Raw genomic sequence first — 12,559 nt, 5'->3', positions numbered from 1 at the left:
GAAATAGTAGATAATTAAAAAGTCATCTTCTTCTAAAGAAAAGAAGGAAGGAGAATGGGAAAGCAAAGAGAAAAATAGCACTAAGTATTAAAACTTGTTTTTCTTTTTTATTGTTTCATACATGCTGAATTTTAGTCATTTCAAGCCCACTCCCCTTTCTCATTTCCCTCAGTCTCCCTTGAAACTACTTCACAACAACCCTCCCTCCATTTCCACGTCTTCTTATGTGTGTGGTCCCTGGCCTTAACTAGAATTTCTTGACTGAATACACGTGGGAGGCTATTTACTCAAGCATACGCAACTAATCAGTCTACATCCTTGAAGAAAATGGCACCTCCCCAGGAAAGGGTGGAGCCTTCCTGGCCCCTCCCTACCTGTGATGGAATGTTGAAGGGTCTAAAGTCGGCCGTGTGCAGATGCTCACAGCTGCAGGGACTTCAGGAGTGCAACCGTCAGCTATGCATGTCCAGAGGACATCTTTTGTGCTACACATCTCTTCATCCTCATCCTCTGACGCCTGCATTCTTCCCGCCCTCTCCACTGCCGCGTTTCCTGAGCCTTGAGGGCTGAGGAGTGAGAGGAGTGAGGGATACAGCTGTCTCACTCGAATGTATCACTCTGGTTTCTTCAGCCAGGTACAGAGGTCTGCATTCACCACTACCTACTACACTAAGAAACTTCCCTACTGAAGGTTCGGTGCAGCACTAATTTGTGGGGATAAGCATTTTGATGGCAGGTTGAAAAGGTGGCCATTTAGCAAACAGGTAATAGTAGGTTCTCCAAGATAGCCTGTGATCACTTCAGCTGTAGGCTCCTGATCAGGTGTGTAGAACCAGGAGTGAATCCACTTTTATGGAGTGGGCCTCAAGTCCAACTGAAAGGGGTTGGCTACCCCCATGCTATTATTGCATTAGAAGGCACATCTTGCCTTGGAATTCGTTGTTGTAGCTCACAGCTCTACTACGGACCTGTCAGCCATCCGTGATGCTGTGGGCATCTGTGCTGGGATGACGCATCTAAGTGAATAACATAATTTAGGAGTGAGTGAGTACCACAGAAACCAACTACACTGAACTACAATTACAGATCATTAAACAAGTTGAAAACAAAACAAGGTATACTGTAGACAGACCCATCTAAATTGGAAAGCACTGATTTATGTAAATGATATTTGGCTGTGTTTGCCATACATTGTGAGAAAACAACCAAGTTCCTGCATAGGCATGAGAAACAACTGATGTCCATTATAGGCAAAGCCCCACATGATGCTTACATTATTATGTTTTGTTGCCAAAGTTCAAAGTTAAAGCAAAAGCAATTTCAGTTAGAGGTATATGGAGGTAATCACAGACCATAGAGAGAACAGGCGGCAGTGACCAAAACAGCCACTTTAAGAGCAAACTTTGAGAACTACTCAAAATTTGTTAACTTCAATAATATTATATGGTTATTTTGAAATAGGGTCTACTATGTTGTACAGGCTGACTTTGAACTCTTCAGCTCAAGTGATCCTCCTGCCTCAGCCTCCTGACTAGCTTGGGCAGCAGGCGTGCACCATCACAGTCAGCCACCAAAACACAATATTTTCTAAAATCAAAGGAAAAAAAATAATTTGTGATAGAAAAAGTTAAGAAAATTCAATTAAAACTCTGTATGAATGCCCTGGATTTAACTACAGACTCAGAAGATCCTGCTTGTGAACGACTCTGGATTAGACAATTCAGTTTTCCTACTTTCCCATTTAGCATTATTGTATGAAGTCATGAAAATCTTAATTAATCAACAGCACAATGAATATAATTACGTCTTTATGTTTATGTATTATTATATAATTTCTTAAAGCGAAGTTTCAAGATCTAAGAAGTGATTTGCCAAAACATGGTATCTATGGATGGCTATTCTAATTAATTTGATGATGGCAATAATTTCACAGTGTCCACAGGCATCAGATCACATCAAATCATTACATTATACACCTTGAGTGCATGCAGTTTTTACTTGTCAGTTAATCCCAATATAACTGGAAAATAATATACCTGGTAGTGGTGACTAACAAAGCATAATACAAATAGGAAAAGAAAATTTTACCTAGGGTTATTGTGTTTATAATTTAATAAAGATAAATCATCTTAAAATAATTCTGATTAGTTCTCTTATGAAGGTAAGAGTTCTCCTCCTCCTCTTCCTCCTCCTCCTCCTCCTTCTTCTTTTGTTTCTTTTTTGAGGCAGAGTTTTTGAGGCTGTAGCTATCGAACCTGTTCTGAACCTAGCTCTTGTAGATCAGGTTGGCCTCAGACTCCCAGAGATCCGCCTGTGTCTGCCTCCCAAATGCTGGGATTAAAGGTGTGTGCCACCACCACACGGCTTGAGGTAAGATATTCTTTATGCTAATGCATAAATTTGTTCATGTCCCATAGGAAAGAGGGATACTCAGGAGACTGCTGACAGATTAAGGACCTTTTCACCCATTCTCGCTGCTCTGAGGCAGGATGGCGTCATGTGTCTTCATTCTCTATGACTGAGCATGCTCTCCTGAGAGTCATCCCTAACAAACAAAGCATCTGTGCTATAGCTCGCTGTCTGCCGTGCTGGAGCAACGACAAACAGATCACTCCATAAGATGCTACAGTTACTTATGGAAATTTTGGAGAAGTTGATTTATTTTATTTTCAATTTGTTCATCCATTTGTCGCCGCCAGTACTGAGGCTCCACCTAGGGCCCGTCTCTAAAACTACACGTGTATTCATTACAGCTGATCTCATCCTGTTTGTTTGCAATATGTAAAGCAGTTATGCAAATAGGGGAACACACCCCCCCGCCCCCATCCCCGGCTAGTGTCTTGCACCTAAAAGTTAGATTTGGTCACTTCCCCTCCCCCTCTAGGAACTGAACAGTGAGGCGGAAAACCGTGCGGATTGCTTGCCAGGTAAGGATGTTGTTAATGTCTTAGTTCTTGACCTTGGATCACTGCTCTGCAGTAATGAGACCCGGTAACCTTCTAAAGAGGTGGTCCCTGGTCAGATGGGCATAAAGCGCAGAGAGCAGACACCTCCTGTGTGCCCCCAGGAACCGCGGGGGAGGCCTCATCAGGTGAACCAGAGAATGATCAAAAACCGGCCTCACAGAATTTGCTTTCTAATTTTGGATGTCTTCCTTTATCTATTTTGATGACGTGGGTTCCTAGTCTTTTCCTCTTGTTCAGCTGGTGAGGTGGTTTCGTACATCCGGTCTCTCCAGCAGCAAGGCAGAGCACGTCGAACTGAACTAGCGCCCCAGAGTGTTTTGACTCACACCCGCCATCTGTCTGCCTCGTCCCCAGCCCTCCTTCTCCTAAGTGATGATTCTTACTGGATATGGGAATTGGCAGCAACAGTTGTTGTGCTAGGAGCTTGTCGGATTCCCGGGTTTCTTTATTCCCGTCAGGATAGCAGGATGGCACATTAATGTTTCAGATATTCACTTGGCTTTTTCTTGGAAATACCATATGTTCCTAAAGATACTTAATGTAGGAAGGCTAGGGGTAAAAGAAGTGAAGGGGGTGTTCTTTCTTGAAGCTATTCTAAAATTGTATGCACGTAGGAAGGGCATCAGCACTCAGCATAAAACAGAGTGGAACTCTCCCAATTTACCCACAGAGTCAGCCTTCATTTTTTTTTTCCAAGCAGAGCCGGGCTTTCGGCACTTCCTATCGACGGCTAACTTTGTGCAATCTGGGTTAAATTCCACACAATTGATAAAGATGTAAAGAGCAGATTTATTCTTGCATGTGGTTGCTGGAACCAAGCAGGTAAGCAGTACAGGTGAGCAGGTCTACTGCAGACTCGGGATATAAGCCAGAAATGCAGCTATCCAATTTAGCATCTATTACACAGCAACAGCAAGCTTAATTTCGAATTTGTCAACATTACACACACAAACACACATACATACATTATATATGCATACATACGCACATAGGTAAAAATTAAAATAAGCTTGCTTACGCTTGCTTTCTGGCATTGGAACAAAAAGTCTTACCATAAACATGTAACAGTACAATTCTTACTATAACAAAATAAAATAAAAATTCTTAGAAAAAAAAGAATACTGCAATATTGCTGCCCTCCTCTTCCGCACACCTGACCGGGCACCAGCATCTGTTTCACTGCGTCCTGCTCTCTTCAGCCAGGAACCATTCTCTTCAACTGTGTGTAATGACTTCATTTCTTCTTTTACATTTATTTGTTTCTTTGGGAGCACACGCATCCCATGTTACACCTGTGGAGGCTGGAGGGCAGTTGGCATGCGTCACTTCTTCTTGCCCCATGTAGGCTTTCAGATAGAAGTGGGGTTGACCATCTTGACAGCCAGTGCCCCTGCTGGCTGGGCCACCTCATCTGGAATTCTTTAACTTTTCATTGTAGGCCTTTTCTTCTTCTTTTTTAAAATGATGTCTCCCTAAATCCCTTATTTCAGTAAACTTGTATTTATTCTATTCTTTATGGATTCTGCCTGTGTCCTTGACTTAAGAAATTTTTTATAATACATGTCACAAAAATAAGTATCTGTATTTTCTCTAGTAATTTAAAAAAGTTGCATGTATATAATCAAAATTGTTTTTTATGGCATAGAAACATATCAAAAACCAACCTCTGGCATTATCTATTAAACTGCCCATCCCTTTATACCAGGATGGTTAATTGAAGGCGTCAGTTTGAGTAAAGCAGGGAAGAGCTGAAGTATGGGCTTGTCTGGAAGGATGTTTCCAGAGGCAATTGCTAAAAGCCTGATAGGGCATGTCCACTTTAGTGTGGTATGCAGCCCCTGGTCAGCCAGGGCCCCGGAGAGCAGGGAACTATGTTTGTCTCTCCAGGAGCTGAATACTGTCCTCCTCGCTCATCTTTGGATGATAGAACGTGGGATTCTGACTTTCGGACACTGGAGCTCACACCACTAGACCCCTCCCTGGAGTCTCAGGCTTTTGGCTTCAGCCTGACAATCATCATCAGCTTCCTTGGTTCAGAGATCTTTGGAGTTACACTGAGCCAAACTGCTAGAACCCAAGGAACTCCAGCTCACAGACGGCCTTCCAGGGGACTTCCCAGTCTCCGTGATGTGAGTCAATTCCAGTATGTATGGTAGCTGGCCTATGGTTTAACAACAGCATAATCTTAGGAGGCTGCCATTGCATATGCAGCTGTTATACTGTACATGGCTGTACATCTCTCATATTGATCTGTTTCTCTGGAGTGCACTGATACACAGATTACCTTCAGTTGCAGCACTGACTTTATTTATATGTGCGAGCATTCGTCTCTGGTTTTGGTTTCATCAGTGTGTGTATCCCCACTAGTCCCAGACTAGTGGAATTTTAAATAATACTGGAAATATGGTAGACAACTTCCACCCTAATCTGAACATTTTTTTCCCATTAGCATATTGATGATTCTTTAGTCTCACTGGCATTCTTGGCCATTTTCTCTTTCGTAGGAATGCTATTATTACTTTATCAGATTCCACACACGTAATCCAGCAATCATTTTCTGAAGATTCATTGTCTCACATTATCATTTTTCTGTAACATAAACTGAGCTTATACAGATAAGTGTTACAGTATTTTAAAAGAGCATGGGGAACAAAGAAATAACTCATGTAATGTCAAACTTACAAAATTCATTTAGTAAGATCTCATTTTTTTTTTTTTAGCAGTGGTGGTGTACGGCTTTAATCCCAGCACTCAGGAGTTAGAGACAGGCAGATCTCCGTGGGTTTGAGGCCAGCCTGGTCTACAAGAGCTAGTTCCAGGACAGCTTCAAAAGCTGTACAGAGAAACCCTGTCTCAAACCCCATCTTTAAAATCTCTCTCTCTCTCTCTCTCTCTCTCTCTCTCTCTCTCTTTTAAGAAAAGATGTATTTATTATGTATACAGTCTTCTGTCTGCATGAATGTCTGCAGGTCAGATCTCATTTCAGATGATTGTGAGCCACCATGTGGTTGCTAGGAATTGAACTCAGGACCTCTGGAAGAGTAGCCAGTGCTCTTAACCACAGAGCCATCTCTCCAGCCCCACAAGATCTCATTTTGGTTAAGAAATGTGAACATCATAGACTGTAGCAAAGTAGTTAAGATCAATGAATGTCACCCATCTATGTTCTACCTCATAAGGTTTGTTCTAAAACTGGGCTTACTTTGGGAAAAACTAAGGTTTCAATAAAATCAGAAAATAATCAGTTGCTATTAGTCTGTCTCTGTTACAGATGCTACAGAAAATATACAAGTGGAATAAACTCTGACTTCAGGTTTCTGACTGCTTTGTTTGAGACAGGCTCTCACTTAGCTCTGGCTGGCCCGGGACTTGCTACGTAGCCCAAGCTGGCTTCAAACTCACAGAGATCCTCCTGCCTCTGTCTCCTGAGCACTGAGATTAAAGGCGTGCACCGTCACACCAGTCATGACTTCAGCTTCCTAACTATTAGTAATGTATCGTGGACATGAGCATCAGTAAGATTCCAAACTTGGAAGTTCTAACTATGAGCTATTTGGAAATAAGGGCTCAGACACTGGAAAGGCTGTCTTGAGTTGACTCTCAGGAGAAACTCCTTTCTAAATAAATAGGATTTAAAAACAAGGAGAGGATATAGTTACTCTGGCATGTATTTGACACTCAGCAAATGCTGTAACCTGAGTGACATCAAAGAACACTTTGTACGTGGCTGCAGAGGTCTTCGTGGAGGTCCAGTGGGAAACACAGCGCTAAGCTCAATAGGAAGAATTAATGCATCAAGGAGAAACAGCCACATGGCAGCTGATTAATCTAGTCTAAGATAACAAAGATTGGGGGTGGGGGAACATCCCAACAACTAGTGCTGTAAAGGAAAGCTGGGGATTTAACTCGGTAAAGTGCTTGCCCAATATGCCTCCACAGCCCTGGCTACTATTCTTGTAAAACTGGGCATGGCAGCCCAAACCCTGTTATCCTAGCCCTAGGAAAGGCAGATACAGGAAGATGAGACGTTCAGGGTCATCTTCACAGAACTCGGCATGCTTTTGAAGATTAAACCTGGCCGCCATCCATTTTTCACTCTTTGCTTCTTGACTGCCAGGATACGAGTAGCCACTGCCTTATGTTCCCATGGTTGTGATGTATTGCCTCACCACAGGTCTGGAATTGATGGAACCAAGACCGTGAACCGAAACTTGTGATCCAGATGACAGTAAGTAATTCTTCCCGTTAATGGTTTATGACAGGGATTTTGTCACAGTGGCAAAAGTTCTGAGTAACCACCAGTCCTTCTGTTTTCTAACATGTAAAGGCACAGGTTTCCTCCTCTTTGGAGGACGCCATCTTCACCAGACAGCTAATCCTCCTGCCCCTCTGATCTTGGATTTCACAGCCTCCTGAATGACAAGAAATACATTTTCATTCTTTATAAATTACCCACCCTCAGGTAGTTTGTCAGAGCAGTGCAAAACAAAGAAAACGAGAAAGCTAATGAACACAAATGAGTTTAGAACAATAGGTTACAGACATTGAAGTCATAAATATGATAACACAGTTGAGAAATAAAATGATAGCACCGTTGCGACGTCAGCTAAGTTTTAAAAAGCTAAAATTGTGGTAGAGATCTCAGCTTGCTCATTTAAACAAGGTTGTGTTTTGGGGTGTTAAAAAAAAGTCCTGGGCTTTGGCTACATATAAGATGTTTACCAAATGGATTTAATTGTATCCCAAGCCTCAGGTGTTTAATGGCAAGAGTAGCCAAGATGCATTCCTCTGATATTCCTGAAATGCTCTCAGAAGGAAGGTCACTCTAAGATGAATATTAGATTCTGGGAGGAAGGCAGAGCTTCCAGTCTCACCCCACTCTTTCTTTCCATCTTTTTCACCCAAAAACTAACGTTAGTAGGACACTCACTATGTTTAGTACTGACTACAGGCAAGGCATGAGAAATCTGTCTCTAGGAAGGATTCTGTGGCAGCTGCACCACCTGGAACCATGGGCAGTCAAGGGTTTGGGGATTAAAGAGATGTGGGCCACTCTTGAAGCAAGAATGCCAATTTTATGACGTTCCCAGGCAGCTTATATAATGCTCTCCTTGACTAGTGGCCACACCCTAGTTCTGGGGATTTTCTACTGCAAGTCCACCAGACACCACTTCCTTGTTATCAGGAACTCCTGAGCTCAGAGCAGCTGCAAGCATAGAAAAACATGCTGTTTACTCCAGCAGGCAAGGGGTCATAGAAAGTTCAGTGTCTGAGGGTCTGAGGGCCTGCAGCTCCCAACAGAATTCTAGTGGGAACAGCACCAGGAAAATCAGGAGGACAGCGGCAGGAGCTCCAGCCAGGTGTTCTCTCGATTTCCCCATGAGTCTAGAGAATGAGAGAGGAGAACTGGATTTCTCATGTCTATACAGCACCTACGAATCTCATTCAGCAGGGGATAATGCCCTACCCCCAAAAAGTGCTTGTATGTGTGGACTGGCATTTCTCCTTCTCATGAGGATGATGGTGCCCAACAGGCACTCACTATGCTGGTACCAGGTGCTGAACAAATGCACCATCCATAGCATCCCACACAAGGGGGTTATCCTTCTACCAAAATCTCTAGTGCAGCAGCTCCAGTAACAACTTGTGTCATTTAATAACAAATAACTTGTGAGTTTGCGATTAAGACTCTTTCTTCTGCAGTATTCAGGGCATCTGGGCTGAGGCAAAGGCTTAGTGGGTAAAGTACTCACTGTGCAAGCAAACATGAGGACCTGAGTTCAAGCCCCCAGGACTCACATGAAAGCCAGACACAGTGGCAGGAGCCTGTCACCTCAGTGCCAGAGGTAGGCTGAGAGAGGCAAGGCTCAGGGCTTTCAGGTCAGACAGGTGCGACAAATGACAAGTCCCAGGTTCAGTGAGACTTACTGTCTCTGAAAATACATGGGGAGTGGTCCTAGGAAAAGATACCTGAGGATGCTCTCTGGCCTCCACAAACATACTATCAAGAATAGACACACACACACACACACACACACACACACACACACACACACTTAAAATATGCATCTGATAAAAGATAAATCACAAAGTATATGCTCCATTTCCTGAGAATTAATGTTCTAATAAAAGATCACAGACACAGTAAAAGTCAGAATTTCCAAATCCAGGAAAGTATGAACCAATTTAAAATGTTCAAAACCTAAAAATTGAATAAAATACAGCACAGTTTTATATTATTAACATTTTTTCTACCAAGCGTAAAGGTCACCGAGAGGCCTAATTGCTGCCGAACTCATGTTTTTTAAAGAGATAAGGAATTTTATTTTCCATAACCCAAGAGAATGGAGACTCAGATAGAAATTCAGAGTTAAGCATGTAACATTCATCAGGTGCATTCTCCAATGCTGAGGAGAATAACACAAATCATTCCAAAAGCAGAGATTTTTTTTGTGTGTGTGCAGAGAGAAAACAAAGACAAAACCAGTTTGTCTTAATTGAATGTATTCCTCCCTTTTTGAGTAGGCTCAATATCATTTTCTCCTGTTGCAGAAAAAAAATCCATTTATTCCTTGTTCTTCTGTCAGGGAAAGACCATTTTCATTAACCTAAGTGGGAATTTATGTTCTAATAACTTTCAGAATCAAAAGAGAAAAAACCCCCAAAACCCAGACGATAAGAAGATGCTACTAAGTAAGGAGTAGCAGCAGTTCCAGGAGAACCTAAGTGACGAGACGCTCCTTCAACAGGACAGCAGAGGCAGCGGGGCCATCTCTACCCTACTACAGCACGTCTCTAGTCCCTCACACACAGTGCAGTATTCTTCTGCCACCTTGGATGTTAAGCTGTAAGCCTCTTGAGTATTTTTCGAGGAACATTAAAAATAAATGTATAGTACACATTTTATTTTTAAGTTAAATCTCTATAGTAGTTACTTTTCTGGTGTTGTGGTAAAATACTATAACCAAAAGCAACTTAAGGAAAAGTTGATTTTTGCGGTTCAGAGGACTAGAATAAAGAGGCTATGGTAAGAGGGGATGGCACAACGGCAGGAACAAGCAGCAGAGCGATAACATTTCACACAGGAAGAAGAAAGGGAGGAGACAAAAGAGGAGGGAAAGAGAGGGAGGGAGAGAGAGAGGGAGAGAACAGGAAAACATGTGAGGCCAGGCTATAAACTCCAAAAACCCTCCATCCAGTGACATATTTCCTCCAGCAAGGCTGCACCTCCTAAAAGTTCCCTAACCTTCCCAAACAGCATGGCCATCCACTGTGGATCAAGTGTTTAAACACATGGGTCTATAGGGGTGCCTTTCACATTTAGACCACAGCACTCAATGATAGTTTCCAGTTCCATCCATTTTTTTTCTGAAATTCTCATAGCTTCATTCTTTTCCTTATGACTGAATAGTATTCAATTCTGTATATGGACCATATTTTCATTATTCATTCATTAGTTGATAAATATCCAGGCTGATGCTATGTCCTTGCAGCAGGAAGATGTGCACACACCCCTGTGAGTAGGATAGATTCCCTAGGGGATATGCCCAAAGGTGGCATAGCTGGTATGATGGGTAAGGAAACTCCAGTTTGTATCAGGCACCCACTTTAGTAGCTGTTGATCTCTGACAGGAAGTCCTGAAAACCCCGACTCCCTCCCTCCTCCCCAGGACTGTGTAACTGTTGTGAAATGATTAGCTCCTGTCTCTGGCTTCTGTAAACTCACTTTTCACTGTGTGCAGCCCCCTGTGAGGCAGTTCCTCACCTAGTTGTAAATTCCACAGAAGTGGAGTAATTGGGGGTTTTACCTTTAAAAGCCTTTCCTCTGCCTGTGTTGTGCGGGCATGTCTCTGTTTGGCTTAGAGACTTCACCCTGCTAGCAGTTTTTAATACTTTTGTCTACTTACAGTATGTATTGAATCTGTCTTTTCCCAGTGATCTAAGGCAATCATAAGAGCTAGGTCCTATGGTAGAACTGCTGTCAGTTTTGGGGAAGATTGTACCCTGAATTCCAGGATATGCCTCAGTTTGCACTCCCAACGGCAGGGGCTAACCTTTCAGCTTGCCCTACATCCTCTTCAACCTTGGTTACTACTATTTCTTTTCACCCCCATACACATGTATTTACACATGCATTTTTACATTTCTAGAAAAAGAACCCCAGGATTTTCCCTCCTACATGCTTTTCTCTTGCTTCTTCATGGCCCATAATGCCTGCTGAAGCTGTCATACAATGGAGCCAACTGACAGGTTGGTTGTAGATTATTCTTCCATTTTCCTAGGTCTTTGAGCTGCACAGTGGTTTTAGGGTTGATCTTTCTACCGTTGTTCAGCCTGCCTGTGAGATTCACCATGATCTTCCCCAGCTAGGTGAACATCAATGGTTGTCAGTTCCCCACTGTGACTGGGCTACATCATCACAGGTAGGAACTGGATAATGACTTTGGGGCACCAGCTGACGAGGGCCTGACATTTGCTTTACTTCTCTGCATTGTTGACGCTCTGGAGAGCATCCTTACACATCATGGTGATGGCAGGAGAGATGAAAGGAATAAAACGTTTCCTTGATGACTTGTGTTATATGGGATCTCAATGTTTTAATTTTCATTTTTTTTTTCCTGGTCGCTCAGGATATTAAACACTTTACAGTCTTTTTTGTTTGTTTGTTTTTGTTTTTGTTTCTTTTTTGGAGACAGGGTTTCTCTGTAGCTTTGGGGCCTGTCCTGGAACTAGCTCTTGTAGACCAGACTGACCTCAAACTCACAGAGATCCACCTGCCTCTGCCTCTCAAGTGCTGGGATTAAAGGTGTGTGCCACAACCGCCCGGCTACACATTGCAGTTTTATTGGCTATTTGTCTCCTTTTTTGAGAACTGTCTGTTCAGTTCACAATCCTATTAATTGGCCAGTAATTTTAGGGGACTACACTTTTCTTTTTTGAAGAACCATGCTCTTTTTTCACATCTCTGATATTTCCATAATTCAACCTGCTTATTTGTTGATTTGACTTTCTCATCTAGGTTTACTTGGGATTCTTACTGAGCTACCTACTTAGAGGGTGTTGAGCATGGTTAAATCCTTACCACTTGGTAAAGCCAAAATAAACTGTTACAACAGCAGTGTTATCAACCTATACAAGACATGAACTTACAATCAGTTAAAAGCCACTGACCCATCATCAATGACAATAACCAGAAAATGACAAAGCTAATGTGAAGTGTGGTATAAAATTAAAATTATTTTGGATAAATATGGAACTAACAAAGGAATTAGATAAAGGAAAGAGGAAGGGAAAGGGGGAAAACAAAGGAGATGAAAGATTAAATAACTTTTAACCTTTTAGCCTTTAAAATGAAAGGGAAATGAATGAGGAAGAATTTTATGGAGGGGGTGAGAGAAAAAGCAAAAGAATAAAAATAAAAAAGAAGAATCTGGACAAGCAAACAAAGTTTCTCAATCTTAAGGCAGCTCAAAAACATAATTTTTTAAATGTAAGAAGGACAATAGCATGAGAAAAATGGATTAGAAAATTGAAAAAGCCACTGGGAAACAGGCTATTTTATAAGATTGCTTAAAAATAATATATGTGTGTGC

At 42.1% G+C, this 12,559-nt stretch overlaps 1 long non-coding RNA gene and 1 pseudogene across 2 annotated transcripts; one reads left to right on the top strand and one right to left on the bottom strand.

The window, feature by feature from the left end:
• Positions 1-2,813: 2,813 nt before the first annotated feature.
• LOC146894617 (uncharacterized) lies at positions 2,814-7,930 on the top strand. Of its 2 annotated transcripts, none has more exons than XR_015001808.2 (3): positions 2,814-2,927; positions 4,854-5,095; positions 7,141-7,930. It is a non-coding gene; the product is annotated as an uncharacterized LOC146894617 (long non-coding RNA). The 2 variants fall into 2 exon arrangements; XR_015001805.2 differs by having other exon boundaries at positions 4,854-5,118.
• Positions 7,931-11,112: 3,182 nt separating this feature from the next.
• On the bottom strand, positions 11,113-11,700 carry LOC125401420 (small ribosomal subunit protein uS8 pseudogene; annotated as a pseudogene).
• Positions 11,701-12,559: the final 859 nt, after the last annotated feature.

This window comes from Myodes glareolus, chromosome 4 (genome assembly GCF_982192425.1).
Source record: "Myodes glareolus chromosome 4, mMyoGla1.1, whole genome shotgun sequence".
Lineage (NCBI taxonomy): Eukaryota > Metazoa > Chordata > Mammalia > Rodentia > Cricetidae > Myodes > Myodes glareolus.
This window is presented reverse-complemented; position numbering and strand designations above follow the sequence as displayed.